The sequence below is a fragment of the Lytechinus pictus genome, chromosome 10 (genome assembly GCF_037042905.1).
Source record: "Lytechinus pictus isolate F3 Inbred chromosome 10, Lp3.0, whole genome shotgun sequence".
Taxonomy (NCBI): Eukaryota; Metazoa; Echinodermata; class Echinoidea; order Temnopleuroida; family Toxopneustidae; genus Lytechinus; species Lytechinus pictus.
In genome coordinates this window covers 30127561-30153175 of record NC_087254.1, presented here as the reverse complement: position 1 = coordinate 30153175, position 25615 = coordinate 30127561, and the positions used below count along the sequence as shown (strand labels likewise).

Here is a 25615-nt window from a genome sequence, read left to right as displayed (position 1 = left end):
GGGCCTCCCTTTTGAAAATATTGTTTTCTTCATTGATTTTTTTTCTGAAAAATTGTCTCTTTTTTTAAACTGAAATATACAGTAATAAGAAAAAAATATTGCTAAAGTTTGTACCTCCATTACAACTTTTTGTAAATTTCTCTTACAAGTAAAATTCTAAACAGCTGGATTAGAAAGGCATGAAGGCACTAAGTGCTTCCTTAAAGGAAAATGAAACCTTTGGAACAAAATAGCTTGTGTGAAAACAGAAAAATCAAAGAAACGGATCAACGAAAGTTTGAGGAATATCGGACAAATAGTGAGAAAGTAATGAGCATTTGACTATTGCGATCACTAATGCTATGGAGATCCTCACAATGGCAATGCGACATAGATGTGTGATGTCACTTGTGAACAACTCTCCCCATTACTTTAGTATAATTTATATTTCACTTAAACTGCCTCTTTTATCACATCCATCAGTAGATCATGTGTTCTTTCTATAGGAGGGCATGTAATACAGATTTTTAAAGAACACATCATGGATAAAGAGTTAGTATAACCACAAGAAAAAGCAAAAAGAGACATTTTGGGGGTATTTTATAGTCCATCAAAGGGAAAGTTGTTCACATGTGACATCACACATCCTTGTCACATTGCCAATGGGAGGATCTCCATGGCATTAGTTATTGCAATATTCAAATGCTCATAACTTTCTCAATATTTGTCTGATTTTTCTCAAACTTTCTTTGTTCTCATTCTTTGATTTTTCTGTTTCGACACAAGCCTACTTGTTCCAAAGGTTTCATTGCCCTTTAAGGTCAACGTTTCAAGATGCATGTTTTCCAGTACATTGGCAGTCAACAACACAAAATTCAACATAGTGATGAGAGCAGTATATGCAGACATCAATGTTCAACATGAAGAGAATGTTGTCGCTTCTGAGTTTCCAGTGCCACTTCTCAATAATGGCAAGAGCTCATCAACTGTCGCAGAGTTCTTGGAAGCAGTTCCCAAATCATATTCTGCTCATATTCTGGAGACGCAGGGACAAGCAATGAGTCCAACATGGTTTGCACATCGGAAACGACATGTGACTGGCTCTGTGGCCCACGCAGTCTTGACAAATTAAGGAGAGAACCAGGTAATTGAAACCTGACACATACACATCAGCTCTCTTGAAACGTGTAATGGGATACAAAAAACCTGACATTCTGAGTAAAAATAAGGAGATCCATGCAGGCCTTGATCCATGTGATGTCTATGATGGCCATAAGAAAGATGTCATGACTTTGCTGAAAATAAACTGATGTGTCTGTTCTTTACTCATGTTTCTCATTTGTTATTTCTCTTGACCTTCAAAATTAAGTGTAGTACGGAAATTAAAGAATAAGAGCAAAAACAAATTTTGAAAAAAAAATTGAGCAAGCAGTTTTTCTATAGGGCAAGCAAATTTTGTAGAGGCCTGATTATGAATTAGTATACAATTTTGTAGATTATGTTCAAGACAACCTGCGTGCCAATTGTTAGCGCGGTCGACAGCAAAGGGTGGCCTTCGATGTCCCCCAGCCATATGATCTCCCAAAATACCCTGGTCTAAATAGGGCTAAGTGAGCTGCATAAGAAGAAAACAATTCAGTTCTTTACTAGATATTCGAGGAGCCTTTCTAAAGCCAAATGGCATATAAAAAAGTGTCTTATGTGGAATTTCATACACATTTTCTGGGGCCCGTTTCTCAACACCGTCGTAAGTCTAACTTCTTGACTAAATCGGAGATAGTGAGCTACTTGTCCGCTAACCGTTTCACGAAGCCCTCTTTACCAAGATCGGGTACAACAACCTCACTAAATATTTATGACACCTCCGAACCTGTCATAACTTCTTTCTTAATGACGTAGTGGCATCACGTGGGTAGACTATGACATGCAAAAGTGCCTAGAAATTTTGAAATTATAACTTACGTAATCAATCATAGAGGTTAAAATTACATCACAAAACAAGTGGGTTAATGCATTCAATAATTGTAATACAAAGAAACTATAAAAAATGTTGGTAAAACGCTACAAAATCATTCATTTTGAAATAGTAAAATGATTTAATTGATAAAGATTCTACCACGTCAGCACAGATTAAACATGCCTCCAGTAATTTTACAATAACTTTTTACAGAGAGTTATCATAATTGAAAAAATAATTGACACACCAACACAGCACTCATTTTCCTGACCTTACTAACACATTTACCCCCAAAATTAGCATGAGATTCATTTCCATTTCATTTAATGAATTTCACTCTAAAAATGCAGTTTGGATCGGTCGCGACGACGCAGACATTCTTCTACACTCATTTTCAATGGCATCTTGCATCCCAAGAAAATGGTCAAGATTATCAGGGTAAAATCACACTTATTTAACAAATGGTGTTGCTATCGAGTTGTATAGGTGGTCCCGAAAACAAGGTATGAGTATCAAGCAATTTTCGTGGCTTCTCACCGAATTTGTTTTATGTTGGAAATGTTGTTGGTAACAAAGCTTTGAATAAACGTATAAGAAATCTAGAAAAAAGATTAGAAAAGCAGCGGACTGGCACTGAACAGAAGAATGAAATTCCCAGGATCATACAGGATGTTTTTGTTGTTACAAACACAATGACCGGCACAAAGAAAAATGAGGCTGTGGTGAGAAAGAGTCACATATAAAAAAATGAGAATGCCTCAAAAAAAGGCAAAAGAAAGAAAATACATGTCGATGCCGCCTTGCAAAGAAAAAAAAGTAAGAAGACCGATGTGAGGACGAATTTGAAAAAGATGAAATTAAAGTATGAATAGGCCACAAGGAAATTAACTACATGTCAGAAAGCTTTGGCAGAGGCAATTGTTCATGAAAGAAACGAAACGAAAAAAGGGAACGATTGTCACTTTATAATAAAAGACAAACGCTTTCAGAAATCAATAGAGATCTTGATGGAAAAAAGAAAGTAATCAATCAATTAGACGAAATACATATGAAAATAGAATGAAAGAAAGAATAAAGGAAGAGGGGTAAAGATAACGTCTGTTACCTTATAAAGAGGAAGGATCTACTGAAGAAAGTCATAAGAGAAGGAATGAATTGAAAAAAAAATGAAAAAAGTTGAAAAGAGGCTAAATACACTGGAACAAAAAATAACAAATGAGCATGTTGATTTAGGTACGATGGATGGGGCGAAATACAGTGACGAAATAAGGGAAGTTTATCAGGGGTTGGTGTGTAACTATGGAGTGGGGATACGTAATTGTTAGATTTGTTTTAGATAATTTAATGAAAACAAACCTTGCGCTATGCGAGAGTGGAATACTTATTCTGAACCCTAAAAAGAGAAAATAGAAAACATGAAAAAAAAATTCTGTGGCATGCATCATATTGTAGGACTAGCCGATCAAGTTGCACAAACTATGAAAGCAATTGAAGAAATGTTATTTGATAACATCAATGTAGGGGCCAAGGCAGTAGGATTCACATAAAAAAATAATGAAGGGGGCATTGAGAGATTGATAAGAACTGTATGTAAGGCGATCCAGGATAGTGGATGTGAAAAATCAGGCAAACCAATGCATTTTAGAACATTTTTACGTGATAGAGGAAAAGATTTTGTTCCTCTTGCCCCCTTCAAGGGGAATCGCTTTAATATTCTCTTTCACAATGCTGCCGGTGTTTATTTTCTTAAAGATGACCTTAAGGATTTTTTTGAGTTACATAAAGGTGAGAATTTGTTAATGAAAGCGGTGCACGCCGATTTGAATGTTTCACAATTTCTTGCAGGATGTAGAGCTTTGGGTCTCATTGATAAGTATGTCACCGTTCCTTTATGGAACTTGTTAGAAAAAATTGAATGTGAATGAAATGTCAGATGTCTTCAAACAAATTCTCGCACAATTCGAGATGTTATCAGCTGATTGTTCTCAATTTATTCATGGTAAAATCCAAATATTTGATAATGTAGAAGTAAGGAAAGGATGTGTACTGAATGAGTTAATTAATCCATGTGAAAATGATGAATTAACGGCCCAAATTCTAGAAAGGATTTTTTCAGGGTTCATGAATGTTACGGAAAGAATGGTAGGGGATCATTTAAAAGAGGCTTAGATGAAGAAATTGTGAGTGCACCCAAAACAAACACCAGTGTAGAACGTAATTTTGGAATGTTAGATAGATTAATGAGAATCAAGCCACAAACATCCAATCTTTGCTTGGAAAGCATAATTATGTTCTCAATAAATAAAACAAGTTAATAGCTGTCACAACTATCGTCAGAAAAGAAGGCAAAATACATGGAAAGGGCGAGCGAGAAAGGAAAAACAATGGAAGGACATTTATGGCAGGCGAGTAAGGGAAATATGGGACAAAAGAGAAAGAATTCTGAGAAAAGAAAGAAAACATGCTAACAAAGGAAGAAAGAGACAATGCAAGAAGAGAAAAGGTAATTAAATAGGTCTAAAACATATGTGGAGGGATATGGTTAAGCGAAGAAGACGTAAGGAATGGGTTGGGAAGGGGAACGGAAAGGGAAGAGATGGAACGGTTAAACACCCAATTGAAAGCTCAGAGGTATGTTATCATGGACAAGAATGAAAACGAAATACTTAGTTTTTCAGAGAAGGGAAGAAAAAAATCATGTGGAGAACAGCGAAAACAAGTCATACATTTAATTAATAAAAGCAGGGAAAGGGCCCAAACTGTAACAGATGAGGACAATGAAGTAGAAGATATCTTATGTGCACCACAGCATAGAGTAAAGGAATACAAACAGAGTTTAAAGAGGAAGAGGGAAGAGCACAAGGAGCAAGAAAGGAAAAGAGTTAAGAGTGGAAGAAGTGTACCATATACTCATATTGTCAGGAAACTTGTAAAACATTTAACAAAAATTATGAAGAGGACAAAGAAAACTGGTATACTGCGTTTGTTTGCAGTAAAACAAACGCAGGTATGAATCTGGTTTATGTTAGCAATGCTGACGATGTATATTTTTACTCGAAGGAAGACATCATCAATGATTTAGATTGTGGCGATCTCTATGTAAAGGGTATAACAGCAAAAGATTTACTTGGGTACAAAGTTAAACATGAATTTATGGTAGACGGGAAGGGGGTATGGTACACGGAATATGTCATTGAAACGGAGGAGGGTGAAGGGATCGAGAAGAATTGCAAAGTTGGCGGGAATCAGAACGATAGGCCTATATCTTTTACACCCAAACTCATGTACGTTTACGTGGTTGTGGAGTAAATGACTTTTTTTTACAAACGTTCTTCCACAGCATTTCTTACATAGTGGTCTAACAGTGTATAGGTATGAAATATCGACTGGGGTAATTATGGCCCCAAAGTTTTGTAAGCCTAATTCTTTGAAAGATTGTAATGTGTATATCTTTATTTTCTCCATACATGTAAGAGTGAGAAATTATATGTACACGACAAGATCTTTAAGGATATGGCTGATTATTACTATGTTCCTGAAGTAATTAATCCAATCTCCAAAAGTGATCACAAAACAGTGATTATGAGAGCTCGAACAATCATACCCAAGAAGTCTTCAATAGAAATTGCCTTCAGACCTTTCCGGGAGTCTAACATCCGTGCTTTTGGTGAGGAGATCACGTCTACTAGCTGGAGTCACCTTCTCGAGCACCCGACTGTCGAGGATATGGCTTCTGATTTCCAGGATTCTCTTTCTCTGATGTTCCATCTACACTTCCCATCAGTTAATGTCAAACGCAGATCTCGGGATAAGCCTTGGATCACTAAACGCATCTTATCGCTAATTAAGGAAAGGCAGTGTGCTTTCAAATCAAATAGGATGGCACACTATAGGAATCTTTGCAATCGAGTCAAACGTGAGGTACAAGTGCAAAAGGATCACTTCTATTTTCAGAAAGTCATGATTTTATGGAAATCCAACCCCAAAAGTTGACATCAGCAAATTCGTAGAATGAATAAAAGAGCTACATCCCTACCTGGTTGTGAAATGATCAAGCTAATCTTATTAATGACCATTTTGCTCGTATTTGTAGTCAACTACCTCCGCTTGACATCTCTACTCTACAGTCTTTCTTACCTGCATCACAACCACCCCCTAGAGTGGAAGCCTATCAGGTTCATCAAGAATTGCGCAAGCTCAATGCTTCTAAATCCTGTCATCATGATGATGTACCTGTCAGACTCATTACTGAATTTGCCCCAGAATTAGCTGAACCATTGGCCATGATCTTCAATAGTTGTCTGGAGTCTGGCATCTTCCCTGATTGTTGGAAGAACTCGGACATTGTCCCTATTCCCAAGACTTTCCCCTGTAACTCTGTTGATCTTTTAAGACCCATATCTCTTACCCCCACCTTTGCTAAGGTTTTTGAGTCATTCTTAACCAAGTGGTTGTATAAGGATATCGGTAATAAGATAGATAAGCAACAGTTTGGTAACATTAAAGGATTATCAACCTCCCACTATCTGATAAGCTTGATTGATTCAATCCTCAAGGGTACTGATAAACCTGGTCATGTTGCCACTTTATGTACTATCGATTATGCTAAGGCGTTTGACCATATAAATCACAATGTATTAATTGAGAAATTGATTGACCTTGGCATTGATCCTAACGTTATTGTATTGCTATGTAGCTATCTAAGTAATAGATCTCAAAGTGTTCAGGTTGGGTCTATTCATCTTTTTCCTCTCCTCTCTCTCCTTTCTTCCTAATCTTTCATTCCCCCTATTCTTCATTGGTGACACTTTGTAGTAATTATGTTATGGCCTTTGGTATTTATTTTTTATGATACATTTCTTTTTCATCTGTATGAATTTGTATTGTATTTAATATTTATTTATAATGTTTACTTTATATATTGTTATATTTCTATTTGTACATGTAAACTTTCACTCATTTCCGTCTTTGACTGCTTGTGATTGTATTTTGATAGTTTTATTGCAATAAAATCCAATATATTATTATTATTATTACAACAGCTATTGGACAACTCTTTCATTTGAATATGTTGTGAAAGAAATATATATATAGGTATGTCCACAGGGTTGGGTCAATACACAAATTACATGGGGTAAGCTCTTAGGAACCAAAATTCTGACATTTAGGTAACATTTTGGAAAATTGTTAAGATGCATTATTAATTAGATATATATGAGGGATTAAATGAGCAAGAAAAGAAAAACTTACTTCTCTTATCATTTTGTCAATGCGAGTTCATTTATAACTTGCAAAAGAGCAGTTGTCATTAGAAAAGGAGGAATTGAGAAATTCAGGATCTCCCACCAATCGAACCCCCGGGTCTGGTGTAGCTAAGAGAAAATCCCTGTCAAGAGCCAGGACAAAGATATCACCTAAACCTGTAATATTTGCTGAAACACTATGTGACCTTGTTACGTATGCATCACCAAACAAGAAAAGAGCATTGGAAGAAAAGGGAATCAAAATGGGAAAGTCTGATGTTGACTCCCTTGTCACTGAAAAGGTGGCTGACGGGCTAAACTACTTGATGCTGCTATCTTTATAAAGCCAAGTTGAGGGGAGGGAATAACATGTACATGTATCTCCACTTCACTGACAAAGTGATAGAATGATTTGTCACCTGAAATAAAGTGGTAATTGTTTTATAGTGCACATCTGTATTAACCATTTAACTACATAGGAGAAAGGTATATTCATACTCTACAAAAAAGAATTTGGTATTCAACTGGTCTCCATTAGAGAAAATGAAAAACTCTTTCTCTTACTGTTCACGCGTGTATATGCTGCGCAAGCGCATCTTCCTTAAAAAAGGAATTTACTATTTCGGCATTTGATGGAGAAAAATTATTTGGAGAAGATGGAACACTAAAAAGTGAGATGATGCAATTCTACATCATGCTTTAATACTCAATATTTGAGAAGTAAATAGCTCTGCAGGCTAACTTTACCAGTAAAACACAAAAAATATTGCTCACTACGAGTGAGGAATGACGGGTATTTATAGCATGATTAACTTTTGAACACCTAGCAAGATTCTTAGTAAATACAATATAATTCAGATAATCAATGAAAATGAAATAAATGAAGCATAGCATGTCATTCAAAGTAAATCACATCTAAATGTTAAATCATATTATAAAAGACAAAAGGATTTAGTGTCATGACACAGATCAATGATGACCTAACCTGTCTTGTGATCTTCTTCCTAGAAGCAATGTGACAAGTTGAGTTGGATCCTCCGCTCTGATGGCAGCTTCAATGTAGTCTACATCCCTTGAATACTGACCAAAATTCTTGTCTGTTCCTTTACTGGAGAGCCATGACAGAGCTTGGTGGATGCTCTGCTGTTCTCTGCATAGAATACACACTTCAATTGAGGTCTGTGGGTCAAATTTTGAAGTGCACATCCATTGATATTAAAACTTAATCATTTTTCTCAATGGTGTCATTGAAGTGAAGATAATGAATTTGTAAATAACTTGTTGCACATTTTAGGACAGAATGATTGCTTTTCTTAGCACAATAAAATCACAAAATTGCATGTTTATCATCAATTTGAAAATAAGATATATACAGAACAGAGCATGATAGAATTTGAAGCTTCTTCAGAGCTCTATGAAAGCCCATGTACAGTGAGTTGTCAATTGCACTTAAATGATTTCATCTACAACACCAGTTTGTACCTCTTTTAGAACCCCAATTTTACCAGCATCAGTCTGAATTAAATGATAAATTTCCACTTGGTCTATACCCACTTTATCTACTTTCAATTTCACTTCACCCCTTCTAGTCTGCTCGAATGCGTAGTTTGTCTACAACCTGTTCACCCACTATCCATTTGGTCTACTTGCCATTTAGCCCTTTTGCCATTCTAATTTCCACTTCAACTATACCAATTTTGTCTAATATCCACTTGGTCTAATATCACCTTGAGTATATATAATTAGATGAAGTATCTATGAACTAAATCTTAATTTGACGAATTGTGGGAAAAGTGCAAAAGTCGAAATTATACAATCTGGGCATTAGACTTTATGACAGTGCAAGTGAGTATTACATGTAATCCAGGTAACGGTTGGACCAGGTGGAAACTGGGTAAATTTATAGTGGACCAATAGCCATAATGTTGATAGATGATCTGATAATTAAACCATCTGCTTACATTGTAGACCGAGTGAATACTATCTTGATTTCCTTACTTTAACTCAACCCAAACATCACCAGCCACCACAAAATCAATGATAAGTCACCAGCAAAGGTTCTCTCTAAATGGCTTAAATAAGTCATTTGGTCTTCAAAAAGTGACAAATCAGAAAATTATCTCATTTCAAAATAGAATTTTCTTCTACTGACACAATTTGAAATTGTGAAGTTAAGTAAGGGCAACTTACAATGTATTGTTGGTTTTGGGGATGGAGGTCACAAATGGAAAATGAAAGAAATGAAGAGAATCGAATAAACTTTATTTCATTGATATGACATTTCCATTTTCTTTAAATGTCTACTTTAAACTATTTTTTTTTCTTTCAATTTTTTTTTCTTTCAATTACTTTAAACTATATCATATTACCTGCTCTAAGTTGCTTGAAAAAGTGAAGGCACCGCAAAAGGATTGAGTCCTCGCAACTGTAAGTCATGCTATTTCGAGCCAGGTGAAGAATGTGTGATAGGATGCCATATCAAACTTCATTGCATCTCTCACCTGTTGACAACCTTTTGTCAATCAATTGCCAAATTTTCCATTCCCAGTGGATGCTTTAAAAAAAACATGCACTTGATGATCTCTAATGCACAAGTCCATAAACGGGTCCAAGATGTACCTTGTGATGATTGGCAATCAATCTTTCTTTGTAATTCACTTGAATAAAGATGAGAGGGATTGCAGGTCTGTTACTTTTCATTCTGGCTTTTAAATCTCGCAGTATCAATGTGGGGTGATATTGCACTGTCTATGCTGATTAAGTTTGCATTATAAAGAAAATTCTTTTTCGTATCCGGTTTGCTTCGGTGGTTGCATATTAATATCTTGCAGGCTTAGAAACCCCCTGTTGCATTAATTTTCCTGATTAATAAGTAGTGTTGATTATGATGATGGCTGTGCGGTCTGTAAAGATGAATTCTTGAGACTGGTAACATTTAGGATATCATGTTGCTGGGTTTCTTTTCTGTATATGGTTGACAATATTATCTTACTAGATCCATTGACAGCAAACTCCTCTACTCTGTTTACATAAAGGATGCTGGATTCAGTCTGTTGCAGAAACCTCTCCATAGGAATATTGTCTGTTGATCCTTACAATGCAGCTCTTCACTATCTTGATGTCCAGACACCTATACGTATGAAAAAAAAATACAAATATAAATTGTTGACATTAATCAAACAGTAACAGACGATTGATCGATTTAACCTATGAACACATAAATATTTCCCCTAAATCTTTTTCACAAAAATAAAAAGTGTTTATATATTTTTCTTTTACTATAATCTGTGTAAAAGTTCAATTGATCTATGAAGTCATGCATTTAAAGCAATTACTGCTTTTCAAAGTTCACAGGAGTCCATTTTTATGACATATTAAGAATTTGTTAATTTCTTACACTTTATTTGAAAGCATGCTCACTCAAACATGACATCACAAATACTTCCTGTGTTTACACAATGAATAGAATAAACAAGTAGAGGGAAATTGAATAGAAAGATGATGAAAAATTGTCAGTAAAACATTTTCAAAGTCTTTATATTCTCAAAATAATATAGCTCATCCCAAGTGATTTTGCTGTTTTCTCTAATTTTCCCACAGAATACACACATCACATCTATAATACGATGCCACTTTCAAGTGACCAGAACATTTCACATGCAAGGAGGGTTGCAATTGGGAGCTGAAATCATTTTTTTTTTAAAGTTTTCAGCAAAATTTTTATGTTGACATTTTTGTATATATTTGTGTATTTATGGTGAAAGTTTGATGAATTTTATGAGAATATTGTTTGATATGATTGAAATCATGAAGTGTTCAGTAATACCATCCACTACCGTAACAACTTCGCCCCTCGTGCACCCAAGAGGTGCAATTTCTAAAGCTAAGCTTTATTTCATGCCATGGTCAAGGAATGTGGTAGGGTGGTGAGGGCAACTGCCCCATCTTTTTCAATACCAAGCATTATTGCAAGACCATGGAGGTAACCCCACATTTATTTAAAATTGCCAATAAATATGCCTCAATTCCATGCTTATTCAGTGAATGTAGACTTTTGTCTCATTGAACATTGAAAATTGAACATTGAAATTTTTCTTAATTTCACAAAACAGTTATATGCATATCCTGGCTGGTATGCAAATGAGGAGACTATGACCATCATCCACTCAGTATTTCTTTTGTATTTTATTATGAAATATTCTAATTTTCTCCTCGTTGTCAAGTGATACAATTAATTCCTCCCTGAACATGTAGAATTAGCATTGTTTAATACTATATGGTTTAGTCAAGTTGGTCCTTAATTGTCAAATCTAAAAAAAATGAAATATTGTTTAATTTAAACAATAAAAGAACAAAAGAAATAGTGAGTGATGGACAACATCGACTGACTCACCTAGTTGTGCATATCACTGTTTTGTGAAAAATTAGCAAAACTTTAAAATGTTATAGGGCCTAACTTTCTTTTTTTACATCCTATTTTCAGCACTATGCTAGTTTGATTTTTCTTTTTTTATTTAAGTACATGTAGGAGTGGGCTATACATGGGTCAAAAATACTTTTTTTGTCATTTCAATATGGCAACAGTTTTTTTTTCATTCCTTGTAATGTATCTCAACACGAAATGACAATATTTTTTGTCTCAGGTCCGAGAAAAAAGTGTGCCGGGCCAAAATCCAAAATGGCTGCCAAAACCCCCGAAAATCAGTTTTTGCCACAATTTTTTAATTTATTTATAGGCCCTAGAGAGAAAGTAGAAATCTCGGGGGCGAAAGTTTCAGGTTTTGGGGCCGTATGTGTGGCCGTATGGGAAGCAATTCCAGGCTCCATGGGGAGCAAGCCTACGTGTAGTAGTAGGCCCTAGACTGATTTCTACTCTCCAGGAAGGCAGGAGCCTCCAGGACCAGGCTAACACACACACTTGCATTCTTTTTTCTTGTTTTTGTATTGAGGTGCTGACTACCTTGCAGATACATCCATACACCACATGAAGAGCACTTGCATGTACAACCCCAGACCGAGATAAGTCAGCTCATCGACATCATCACAGTTCAATTCAGTGAGATCTCGGCCTCAGGTGCGCCGTCCATATCCGAGAACTCCACGCATCCATCTGGCCAAGTCACCGCGGACTTCCCCGTCCACGATCTCCTCCTGTGCTGTAGTGTAGCGGTCCATGTGGTCTGGGGATTGAAGTTTCGCTCCCAGCCCAAAATCGGTCAAAGCATTGCCATCTCGAACTCAAATATTAGAAGAATAGTCATATTATAATAAGGCCCAATAAACAAACGCCATTTCATTTTCTTCTTCTCTGCACTTGTACTTCAAAAGAAGTCTAAATTGGCGCCTGGAGATGGAGAAGGCCCCTGGCCCTGGATCTGTGGCTGACTAGTATGTCGTCCGTTAACTCAGCTCCGAACCTTAACCGTACCTACCCAGCTAGCTGTGCAGTGCAGTGGTAAACTTTGTTTTCGCAATTTTTAAAACACGTGCGTTTTTACTAACCAAGACCCTACATTACAAGATACCTCAGCTCAGAATGCTTCCGTAAGACCTTCGGTGTGCTCGAAAAGAATGACGTGATGTACATGAATATATACTTAGGTCCATGGTTGAGACAAGAGATTGGTCTACTCATCCTTTTACATTAAAAGGAAACCTACCCAAATAAAAAGATGTTTTATTATGAAAAATAAAAATCAAACGCTAAAGCTAGTGTATAAAGTTTGCAGAAAATAAGAAAGTTATGATTTTATAAATGTAAAAATTTGTAATTACTACAGGATACAGGTCTATATAGCCTCATTGGTGATGACATAGATTTTAAAGCAAGGACTACTCTTCCAATACATTAAATTGATATGTTGTTTTTTTTCTTTTCAAAAGTCTGTTACTTCAAATAAATGGGGACAAAATGCCGAACCTGTGCTATATTTTTATTAGTGTCCCAGGAAAATAGCCGGAGAATATACCGTCGGATCTAGGGGGGGCAATCAAAGCGGCCGAGGCACTGTAATTAAGCGGGACGCAAAAAGGGAAAGGAAACAAAAGAAAAAAAAAAAAAAAGAAAGGAAATGGGAGGAGAATGAATTAAGAAAAATAAAGGAGAAAGTAAAATTAAGAAAATGATATAGTTCCGATATATTCATATATAAAACACAATGATGAAATATGTTCCCAGTACTTTTTGGTCATGGAAAAAAAATGAACGAACTAATCAGAGATAAGTCGAACAATGCTCATAAATTTCACTATATTTTGTTTCGTTTTAATCCTTCAGAAATGTATATCTTAGGGCCTATACTTCATAATGTTCCACGATTGGCATAAGATAATGAATAAAAATATCGGACTGTACCTTTATAATTTACCCAACTTTGATAGGGCGCACGCCGTGCATGAGCTTTTGTTTTTCTTTTAACCATTCTCATTGCTTTCAGTTCAATTTAATTCAATCTCAATTTATTATAGTCTATGCCATAGGCGGATTCCGGGGGCCCCCTCCCCTATTGGCGGAGCCAAAAAAGGGGGAAGAAATAAAATAGAGGAGAAAAGGAAAAGGAAAATAAGCTAGAGGAGGAAGACGAGTAAATAAAAATAAGATGAGGGGAAGAGTTGGAAAATTTAAAGAAATCTTTCATGTCACTATATGAAATTTTCGCTCTCGTTTCGCGCATTGCCTGATCGATGAGATATACATATCTTGCTCAATAAATAGGCTGGTATGGAGCTTAAAATATTAAACTTTGAAGTCCATTTAGTACAAAACATATTTCAGCTCGGACATCGAGCTTTCCTGCTCTGTAATATGTCCGTTTTATTTTAAGTATCAATTTACAGATCGCGCTGCGCGCTCGCATTATTTGATTTGTCGTACATATTCTATTCGTGTATTCCATAAATTACTCAAAATTTCCATTTTCAGGGTTGATTGTCGAAACCTATGAGCTAGCGCTGCGCACTCGCATTTTGATTGGTGAGTAATGTATACCTTTATAATAGTTTTATAACAAACTACTTAAAATTCCCTTATGATTTTTTTCTTCAAAAATTTCGGCTCGCGATTTGCGCTCGCATTATTGTTAAAAATATAATATTAACCCATGCATCCTATTCATAATTACAAAAGTGCTTAACAATTCCAGTAATCAGGCATTAATATCAACATATTTTGCGCTCTCAATGGGTTTATTACATCAATAAATAAGATAAAACATTCCCATGAATTCCTAATAATTGAATTGTCCCTTTTTTCAGCGGGAATATCGACAAGTATATCAGCTCAAGCTTTGTGTTCACATCATTTACTAAGTTCGATCCATATCGGCTTCACAAAACAGTGCTTGAATTACTGCTTAAATAATATTGACCCCTTTTCAGATCGGAATATAAACTATTTTCAGCTCGATCGAGCTTCGCGCTCGCACAATTGATTTCCATGGTTAAAAAAATGTATTTAGAATGCGCAGTCTAAATCTAAAACACGCGGATGCATGTGTCTTGAGATTGTTCTTCATTCAAAACATGCTAAAATTAATTTAAAATTACCCAGTTTCAGATCAGAATATCAATTTTTTTCTGCTCGCAATCACGCTCACATTATCAATGTAGGAACGTACCCAATTATTACCCATTTTGTTCATAATTTACAAAACATGAATAGTGTCGCGCTTTTAAGTCTAAGGCTCTCATTTTTTTTCCACTCGTGCTTCCCCGGCGTGCTTCGCGCTCACATTGTTTAGATATATACCTATCCTGTTCATGATTGTAAAAAATGCATAGAGTGTCCATTCTTTTTTAGGTCGGAATGTCCAAAATTTTAAGATCGCGCTTCGCGCTTGCATTATTTGATTGTTGAAATATGTATCGTATTCATGCATGGCTAACAGTCGTTAACATGCAGGTCCCTTTTCGAGTGAGACCAAAACGTATATCAAAAATCTTTCTGCCCGCACTCAGTTCGCGCTCGCAGTAATTACATACCCATCTTGTTCAGGATCACAAACATTATTGCCCAATATGTTCAATTTTCAGGACAAAATACACTAAATAAAAATTTTAAAAAATAGCTCGCGCTTGCATTATTTAAACAGGGTTTATGAGATTATTACATATTTATGTTGTTTTATAAGAATAAAATAAGAACTGACTTTTATAGGATATACTCCTTGAAAGGTACGAAAACCATTTTAATTTCACCCACATTTTCTCCGATCGGCTGCGTTCGATCGGGGAAAATGTGGGTGAATTTTTATTTTCGCCCCGGCAGCCCCCTATTGGCGAAAGCTGGCTCCGCCTTGGTATAAATGGATTTACTCTCATGATAGCGGATATATAAAACCTTTGCAATAAGCTAAATGAAAAGACTTGCCATGGCCAAATACTTGTAAGAATACTAATAGTTTGAAGTTTGAACTGCGTGAGAAATTTTGCATTTTTACAATCTTATGCAAAATTAAACCACTTACTGCGTTTACTGATGAATCCACGCAGTAGTATTAACAGTAGTATTAATCATCTGATAATTAAAAAAAAAATCATTTCTGTTAAAAGAGGGGAATGTTTGAAGGCCTACAGCCACCCCCCTCACCGAAAAGTGGGAGGATAGGCCCTATATATTCCATCCCCCGGAATTTACGCCCGTGGAATTAAAGTCTGTAATTTCGTGATAGATTTCTTTACAAAATATTATAAAATAATATCATATGAAACCCCCTTTCCTGTATTCTTATCATTTTCTCCTTTTTTCCATGGTCGTGACACTTTTGGAGAATCGATGCCGGGGGCATGGGCACCCCACTGAACTGAAAATACGTATTTCCAGTTCAGTGGGGCACCCCCGCTCGCTCCTACACCCATCACATCACAAATGAAAATAAATTTGAGACTGCTCGAGCTCCGCGCGCCGGTACTACAGTTCTTTTCAGTGCGGTATTTCGCGATTGAGCCATCTTCGCAATCTATACTCTTTAGTGTTTCTTATTAAACATTGGTCTTGGACTCGGAGTGCGAGAACGGACTGCTGAAGATTTTTAGTCATCTTGGCCCGGTCATCTTTAATTGTCAGGCAAAGAAAGCGAGTTTTAATAATACATTACAAGTTTAGCCAAGCAGTACCCGTCTTAAAGTTTACATCAAAAGATATTGTCACTTTTGTAAGTAAAGAATATCGGCCTTATCCTGAAATAGGTTAGTGTGTGTGCGCCACTCATTCAATGAACAAGGTTATGATATTACCGGGTACCTTGTTCTCAGTTATATCTCCATGTGTGGCAAAATAAGGGTGGCAATGTTTGGCTTATTTTCTCTTTTGGAGGGGGACAAATGCTTGATTTTTTTACACTGACGGTTTCCATTACACCTATTTGTCATACAACTTGGCCCTTAAGTGAATTTGATTCTTCAAAAAAAAATGAAAATTGTCTTGCCATATTACTTTCCACCAATAGAGGGCGTACACAAAAATATGCCCAAATTCAAGTTTTTGAGCGCTCTAGTGAATACAAAAATTATTCCCAAGTTACTAATGAAAAATAAATTGCAACTGTATGGAAATTAGTAATTTTGGTCACAAAAGTGATATTTTAATGATTTTTGAAAGTGTGTGCTCTGTACAGCATTGGCATGCCATAGTCCTACCTGAAGATTCCCCACAGGCAGGGTGGTTGCAGTGAACAAGTGGTGTGCGCTCGTTGTGTTGACTTAAAAACTAAAGTCAATGGGAGATGAAAGAAGTCACCGCCGCGCCGCTGACGAAATTAAATGAACAGCAGTGAATTGAGTGGTGACTTAAAGTTAAACCAGGATTAAACTTATACCCACTTGTTCACTGCAACCACCCTGCCTGTGGGGAATCTACAGGTTGGACTATGGCATGCCAATGCTGTACAGAGCACACACTTAAAAAAATGATTAAAATATCACTTTTGTGACCAAAATTACTAATTTCCGTACAGTTGGAATTTATTATTCATTAGTAACTTGAGAATAATTTTTGTATTCACTAGAGCGCTCAAAAACTTGAATTTGGGGCATATTTTTGTGTACGCCCTCTATTGGTGGAAAATAATATGGTAAGAAAATTTTCATTTTTTAATCTCTATTTTTAATTAAGAAAAAAATAATTTAAAGAATCAAATTTACTTAAGGGCCAAGTTGTATGACGAATAGGTGTAATGGAAACTGTCAGTGTAAAAAAATCAAGCATTTGTCCCAAAGAAAAAGAGAAAATAAGCCAAACATTGCCATCCTTATTTTGCCACACATAGAGATATAACTGAGAACAAGGTTATATCATAACCTTGTTCATTGAATGAGTGCTTATACCGAGGTTTTTTACCTGACTGCTAAGAAAGCACGAATGCCTGTGAACAACCAACCAGGGGACCAACGGTTTAAGGTCCTCTCCGAGGGACCTGCATAAATGCCTTGGGGTGGTATTCTGAGATCCATTTTATCTCAGATAAAATAAAATATTTTATCTCCGTTAAAATCAGTAAGATAAAATCCCCTTAAAATCTCTCCGAATTGGTATTCTGAGAACAATTTTATCTTCATTTTATCTCTGTAAGACACACCTATTTTGTAATCAATATCCAATAAGAAACACGCTTTTATAGCTCTCTCATATCACTCAACCAATGGAAATCCATTCCGCTAGGAGGTGTGGCGAAGAGGTGAGATTGCGTCAATTTATTGACTTCAATACGCTTGCACTATACGCTTGCGCGTCTTTACAGAGATTTCTTTTTAACAAAAATGGCAATACTCATCTTTTTTTCGAAGTCTATATCGCATCTTTTCAAGCATCATTTCAAAGACAATATTAGTGAAGAAAAGTCTTATGAAATGCTTCCTGATTGTACAGGAATAACTTTAAGGTGTTGTTCTCAATGAATATATCATTTTTCTTAATTTTCATGCCAACATTTGGAGTTAATTCAATTAAAAAATATTGACGAAATCAACGTCGCGGAGATAAAATAGCCCCTACCCTCTTAAGTTTATTTTATTTTTTCTTCAAAGTAACTTGGGCGCAAGCACATCACCCGCGTTGCAATGGCCAGATACGCGATGGGTATGTTTACGCAGCCACTGCTCTGTTGCGTATCATCATAGATACGCAAAATAAAATTTATACGCAAGATAAAATTGTAAATTTAATCTGAGAGATAAAATGTCATCTCAGAATACCAATTTCATTTTAAGAGATAAAATAAAATATTTTAAAGATAAAATGACCTCAGAATACCGCCCCTGGTTATTATTACCAAGGTAAAGGGCACTAGCGCACCACTCTTGCCTCTTGGGAATCTAACTCGGGTCACTGGAATCTGAAACCCTCGCTCTACCGACTGAGCTATCATGCCAGAATGCCTTTAAAATGATTGTGATTTAAGCTCCCAATTGAATTGCTGGCATGCTGAATTGTGCTGACCTTGCACAGTGGTTGACTCGAGTTTGAAGAGTCCAAAAAAACCAAAGCCAAGCCAGCGCCAGCCGCCCCAGCCTGGGGTAGACAGGAGGCCCCTGGGCGGGGCCCGTTTCTCAACATCGTCATAAGTCTAACTCCTTGACTAAATCGGAGATAGTGAGCTTCTTGTCCGCTATCCGTTCACAAAGCCCTCTTTGCCAAGATCCGTTACAACAACCTGACTAAATATTTGTGACACCTCCGAACTTGTCATAACTTTTTTCTAATGACGTAGTGGCATCACGTGGGTAGACTATTATGACATGCAGAAGTGCCTCAAAATTTGAAAATTATAATCTTACATTTCAATCATAGGAATTGAAATTATATTGCAAAACAAGTGGGATAAATCATTCAAAAATAACAGAAACCATAAAAACTTGGTAAAACACATCAAAACCATTCATTTTGAAAGAGTAAAACGATTGAATTGATAAAGATTCTACTGCGTCAGGCCATCCATAACTGGACTCATATTTGCTGTTTTCAGACCCTTATTAACATTTGGATTTTTCTCTAATTTATGCATAGAATTTGTTGAATTGTATGCTTCGGTATCTAAAGATTTAAACAATTTATGTTACACTATATTTTGATGATGTTTTGAATCATGAAAAAAACTAATTTACAATATGTAACTATCATCCTTTTACAAAGAAAACTTATAAATATATGGTTTACTTCCATAAACTATTGAATTTTGATATCCCGGGGGTGCCCATCTCGACATTCACAAGTGATTTTTTAGTCTTGAAATTAATTATTCATAATTTCATTTTCTCAGCAATTTAATGGTCAATTCTCCATAGTATAGGTATTTGTGGTGCACATTTTGCCTGTGCTATATTTTGATTAGATATATCTCCAAATTCATCACAATATTTGCAGTTTAATAATAATTTTGCTTTTTGAAAATTATGCTGTTTTGTGACTAAGGCTACGTCTCGTCTGCTCTATCTACCGATAGTATCGATATTAAGGGATTTTAGTTAGGAAGCCCTTCATGAAACAGGTTGAGTAAGAATGGAACTAGACCAAAAGCTTCAGTCTCTGTATTTTGGTTGTTCCGCTGAACTACGTTGGCTCCACTCACCATACATACAGTAAAATGTCAGAAATTGTTTAATAAATCCCCAGAAACGACGGTTATTCCTGTCTAGAATGGAACTAACTCTGTGGTTGGTGGATAAAGATATTTCTAACTTGTCCAGGTTATATATTATTTATTATAACCTCGTTCGTAGGATGAGTGTCCAGGTGATGAAAAACAGGCCCCTCGAGATAAATGTCATATCACTGACGTGAATAAGTTAATCTCCACAGAACCAGAGACGGGATGCCATTGCTCTATACGCACCAAGTATTATGGCAACAATAATGTTGCTCCAAAATACTTGTTTTCTTTAGGGTTTTGAGCCCAAACTTATGTAAATGGGTTACAATACAATTTGGACCCTTTTGGCACTAAAGCCAAAGCGTCATATTTTCAAACAATATTCATAATAAAATGGAAAATATTAAAACAAAAGTAGGTCTAGAGGAGCGTTTACTCACAATCTGTTATTGTCGCCATCTTGCCGTCTTTTTTATCGTAGCCTAGCTAAGATGCATATAGAGGGCGACGGTATTATGAGCGGTGCAAACTTAGATTTAAAAAAATACTTGCATCGGCCGATAAATATCATGAATCTTACCTTAAAAATACTTGCATGGGCCTATAGGTTCATGATATTTATCGGCCGATGCAAGTATTTTTTTAACGGGCTATGTACTGTCCAATCTTCCTCTTGCAGTATCTTTGCCTGAGTGAGGTAGATATGCTCGAGTTGGATGATGTGATTGAGAATACATGAATGGCATGGCCCACTTTTCCAATTGATGCTAAAGTGCTCAGCTAGGAGTACTAGGACATAATACTTTGATTGTGGGCATCAATGGAAAGACGTGAATGAGAGTCTAGGCACAAAGAGTAAGGTAACATTTCACAACACAAGTCCAATTTAAGAAGAATTAAGAGAAATATTGCATATGATAGAGACTATGCTTGTTAATCATTAACAATCATAGTATCTATCATATGCAGCATTTCTCTTAATGTGCATTGTTGTTGCAGTGTATTTACATTGTTTTATATCATGATGAAAAATCACATGTGATTAGTAATGATGTTTTAAATACTTTTAATTGTGTGTTGCATTTAACTTTAGTATTTATTAGGCCTATGTTATGGACTTACAGAAATATGCATGCAAATGTAAGGGAATTTTTCATTTGTCTATTTCTTCCACAATTTCTGCCTGCAGGTGGTTGGGACATCTTGATCGTGAAGAGCTGCATTGCTAGAAGAAACAATGTTTCTTTGGTTGGATGCTCATTTAGTGCTGCATCAGTGCTTTCACAACTTTCCTCAAGTTGAATAGCAGAAATCTGAACATTTTTAAAGAGCACGCTGGAGATACATGTCAGATGAATATGAAAGAGACTGATGTCAGAGTTTAGCAGTATTTAAAACCTAAAGCAGATGAGAGGCCAAAGGATGTGAAGTAATTTGGCATTGTCAGTCAACACGATCAACAATCACTCATCATGAAATCAAATTATTTTACCAACAACAGAAGGCAGAAGCCCCTAGTGAAGGAATCTGGGCTCTTGAAACCTGTTCATTTATGAGCTTTCGTAAAGGCATCGGCCTTTTGAAAGGCGCTGATCAATACCAATCTCTAATATTGAAGACCATCAGCAAACTTAAATATATGAGATACAACAATGTGCGTAAGTAATTATAAGTGTTTTCCTGAACAGCAGTTTCACCAGTTTGACTGAAATCTGTGATTGCTGGTCGTATTCCCAGGAATTTTTTTTGAAGAAAAAAAGTAATATTCGTGCTAAATGAATTCTATTGTTTAAATATTTTCAAACATCGTTTCATAGAAATAAATGTCAAATTATGATTTATATTACATTTTCTATCATGGTATGTCACCACTGAACAAAAAGTGTAATCTGAAATGTTTGTGTTGAGAAGTAACTAGTACAAATATGAAATGTTTTTGTCCAGGTTTATTTTTATTTTATTATTTTATATGAAGAATTGGGGGGAAAACATGACACCTAAATATTTTTCACCTCTTAATGACAAAGCAATTTGATGAAGGGGCTAGACATACTCATTTGTTCGACATCAAATTTGTCATAGGACAAATATTTTATAAGATACAGTAAATTTTATGATGTTTGGCAAGTGTCAACTTTTCTTTGAATTTCTTGGATGTATTTAAACTTCTGCCCTCAACTGTATGTGTTCACATGTGTGTCTATAAAGAGATTCTGGTTGAATAGGTGGTTTTCAATAGTGAATAATGAAAAGTTTGCAAGTAGAGTTCCATATTTATTCCTACATGTATGTAATAGGTTTTCCCCCTTTTCTTGACATTCAGGGTTGACGAACATTTCACATTTCCAGGAAGAGACCAACAAGAGAAGCAAGTATTCAGGTATTGGTTATGGTAGCAGGGAAGAGAATCCACCAGTTCTCCTTGAGTCACCATTTCCAGAAGAATGGCTCAAGTCTTCAAGGGATGCAGAGGACATTGACATTTGACCATGCAGATGAAGGCAAGTGGTTAAGCAAGTATTCGAGGAATGTTGAGATTGTTTGTTATGGAAGCAGGGCAGAGCATCTATCACTCCTGTCCTTATTAAAGGTGATAGTTAACATCTTTTGACAGGGGCAGGGGGAAAAATACACAGGGCTTGGGTAATTTTGTCCCTAAAATGCTTAAAAGAGCCCTGGGGCCATTTCATAAAGCTGTTCGTAAGTTAAGAGCAACTTCAAGAACCACTGGTGATCCCTTCTTATGGTAAATGATATTCACCATTAAATGTTCATTGGTGATTATTTAGCACATAAGAAAACTTCACCAGTTGTTCTTAAAGTCACTCTTAACGTACGAACAGCTTTATGAAACACCCACCTGGAACCTTAAAAAATGGGAGCCCTGGAAATCCCCATTCATTGCAATGTTAAAAGTTTAAAGCTTACCCAATGTTGCAGATTTAGGCAATACATGTAGGTTGTGAAAAGTAGCCCCTGAAAATAAACAAATACTTTGTTTTTTGTCTGGTTACAGAGGACTGAGGACTGATTTTTTAGGGGGGGGGTGCATTATATCATTAGAAAGCCAAGAGTCCACGCTTATCAACATCAATGGATTCTAATTCCATGGGTGGTTTTCAGTTAGTTATAAATGATAAATTAAGAAATATGTATTATTTCATGTAATAGGTATTTCCCCCCTTTCTTGACATTCACAGTTGGTCATTTTCAAACATAAGTGGACATGGGGGTGAAAATTAAAACTTGCTAGAAATCAGTAGGCTTCAAACGTTTTTGAAACTAGACATCTCAAAGAATGTTTTTCCATTTCAGTTACATAAAATTATTCATTGTGTCTTGAAATACAGTGAATTTAGTGCAAGGGAAATTTAATGTTACAAAATGCTGATTTTTGCATTAACATTCACATATTGCCTATCACAATATTAAATTTGTATTAGAAGCATATTTGTTGGCAAGATACAAGCTCTGTATTGTAGCTAACTCCTAAATAACAAAAAAAAATTATCTGAAGTGTTTTTCTGAAAAAAGTAGATCTTGAAAGTTTTCAAAACTGGTTGTCGTGTCACTCACGTTTTAAAGACAAAAAGTTTTCTAGAGCTGTGTATTCTGAAAATTAATTTATCCCAGTACAGGAGCAAATACAGTTTTCCCATACCTTATTGTATATAAAGTAACTTGGTCCAATGTGTTAAGGCTAAGCTAAAATTAACTGTTAAAGTTGTGTCGTGTCACACGAAATGTCGTGTCACTCACGGTCTCATATTGTGTATAAAAAAGGACATCAAATAATTTTTAAAGCATTTTACGAGATAAATTCAGGGATGGAGTCAAAATGTTGTTCCTGACATCATTTAAGCCTATGTAAGGCTAATATTTTTTTCTGTTTTCCCAACTTCACCCCTATCAATGAAAATATAGAATTTGACGTTGAGTTCATCTATTTTCTTTCCACTCCATGGTTTCCTCAGTTTCAAAAATCCTGACAACTTTCCATTCGTGTGAAGACTCAGATCCTAATTCATATTTTAATGATGTACTGAGATAAAAGAATATAATAACATAATCAACACAAAATTATGAATATATCATTATCAAGAGAAAAACCACTATACATAGTAATGAACATATTTACAGTGCATAAAGATTTGGTGATGGTTCAAGTTAGTCAGGTATGACTTTCTCTGTCTCCATTTACAGAAATGAGCAGAACGTTCACCAATGTTTTTAGGAATGTTATTTCTTTGTCTTACTAATTAAGAAAGGTTTAAAGCTAGCAAGGTCAGGGATCTTATTTTGAAATTTGCAGAAATAGATAAAATATTCTAATGGTAGAAAAGTGTATGAAGAGATCTCCGTGAACACCAAACATTCTTTCAAAATCAGAAAAAACTCTTTCCCTTCTGATTAATTAAAACTAACCTTTTTTGCCACAAAGCTTGTATTCGAGGACATGAAATAAACAATTTTTATGCAAGAACATCTCAGGTGAGAATATACTGAGATTTAAAAGAGCATTTTGGATATTGCTTGAAGTAGCTACATGCCTGGTTCAAAATCATTCTTTGTTCGGCCACGGGCCACCATTCATACCACTAGTGATGAACTAGGGTCTGCTCAGCAAACTACCGTGAGCGGGCTGATGTGGGTTCAGAGCTTATTTGCATTACACACAACAAATTGATAGAGTAAATTATGTATATGTAGGTCCAAACAAGTCCCAACCAAGACCGAATTTGCATTTGAGCAACTTTGGTGAGTTGCCGTGTTTTCATGTAGATCAATTTTTCTTGGGGGGGTACCCTGGTTAGAACTGAGCTGGACCTCGTGGGGAAAAAGCTATGCCATATGGAGGTATAGGGGGAGTGTTTGATGGTTGGGGATGCTGAATTGAATTTCAGTGTAACATCCAAGGGCTCATCAAAGGAAAGGCTAATGACTTGTACAATGTAGTTGTAGGTAATACAAACAGACTGTGCTTTGGCTTTTTGCAAGAATCAGGTACTGACTATGCGTCTTTCACCTCGTGGCTTTCCATGTATTACCTGTGGTTTGGTTTATTATCAAATATGATAATTAGCAATGAAAAGCAGCTTGCAAGATTCCTGCTGAAAATCATAGCTCTGAACTTTGGTACAGTGCCTTTAGAGGGGTCCACATACAAGCAGTGTTCAGGAGAAAACCAATGCTTGATGAGTTAAACTTGATCCCTATTAAAGTTTCTCAAGGATCTGCTAATAGTCCATCTGAAGTGTGCAGCCAAGTAACTGTGGTTTGGTACAGTGTACAAAAAAGACATTGAAGCTGCCAAGTCCTATTTGGACAATGCCTAGAATATTTAAGGAGGATAATATTGTAATCCAATATTTCAAGAAAAAGGAGTCATACATGACGTCATTGGCTACCAGACCATGCCAGATGATGCGAGTGACTATTGAGAATACCTTTCTTACAAGGAAAAATTATTCCATCAGTGGTGGATGCTGAATTGTAAACCCGTAAACTTTCATATACAGATAGGGAGAAAGAGTTAGTTTTGAATGAAATCAGGCCACTAAAAGAATGTTTGAGTTGATGTCAATGCCAAGACCACATAACACCTCCTTCAAGTGCCTCCTCCACCAAAGAGGAGAGTGGTAGAAGCCCGAGTGTGACAATAATGTGGTATGGTATAGGGAATGTGAGTTGATGGGCAAATATGACCATAAACCAAGAATAAATCATAAGGATGACACATTATCAACTTTAAAGAAGGCAGTTGTTATGTAATTAAGCTTGTTTTTTGGTTGATGGGATTTCACTCTTGTACATCATGCCAAAAATACTTTCGTTGTTGAGATAAATGTTGT

The 25615-nt window shown here is 35.9% G+C and overlaps 2 long non-coding RNA genes across 2 annotated transcripts in view; one reads left to right on the top strand and one right to left on the bottom strand.

Annotated features, from left to right (window-relative positions):
* Positions 1-6802: 6802 nt before the first annotated feature.
* Positions 6803-12697, bottom strand: LOC135155867 (uncharacterized). The gene is made up of 3 exons (XR_010294988.1): positions 12140-12697; positions 9549-10309; positions 6803-8358 (listed from the first exon to the last, which is right to left on the bottom strand). It is a non-coding gene; the product is annotated as an uncharacterized LOC135155867 (long non-coding RNA).
* A 3443-nt stretch (positions 12698-16140) lies between these two features.
* The window catches only part of LOC135155722 (uncharacterized), a 34712-nt gene continuing 25237 nt past the window's right edge, over positions 16141-25615 (top strand). Inside the window, exons 1-3 of the long non-coding RNA XR_010294911.1 lie at positions 16141-16331; positions 20953-21421; positions 22087-22264. This is a non-coding gene — a long non-coding RNA (uncharacterized LOC135155722). The remainder of the gene's footprint in view (positions 16332-20952; positions 21422-22086; positions 22265-25615) is intronic.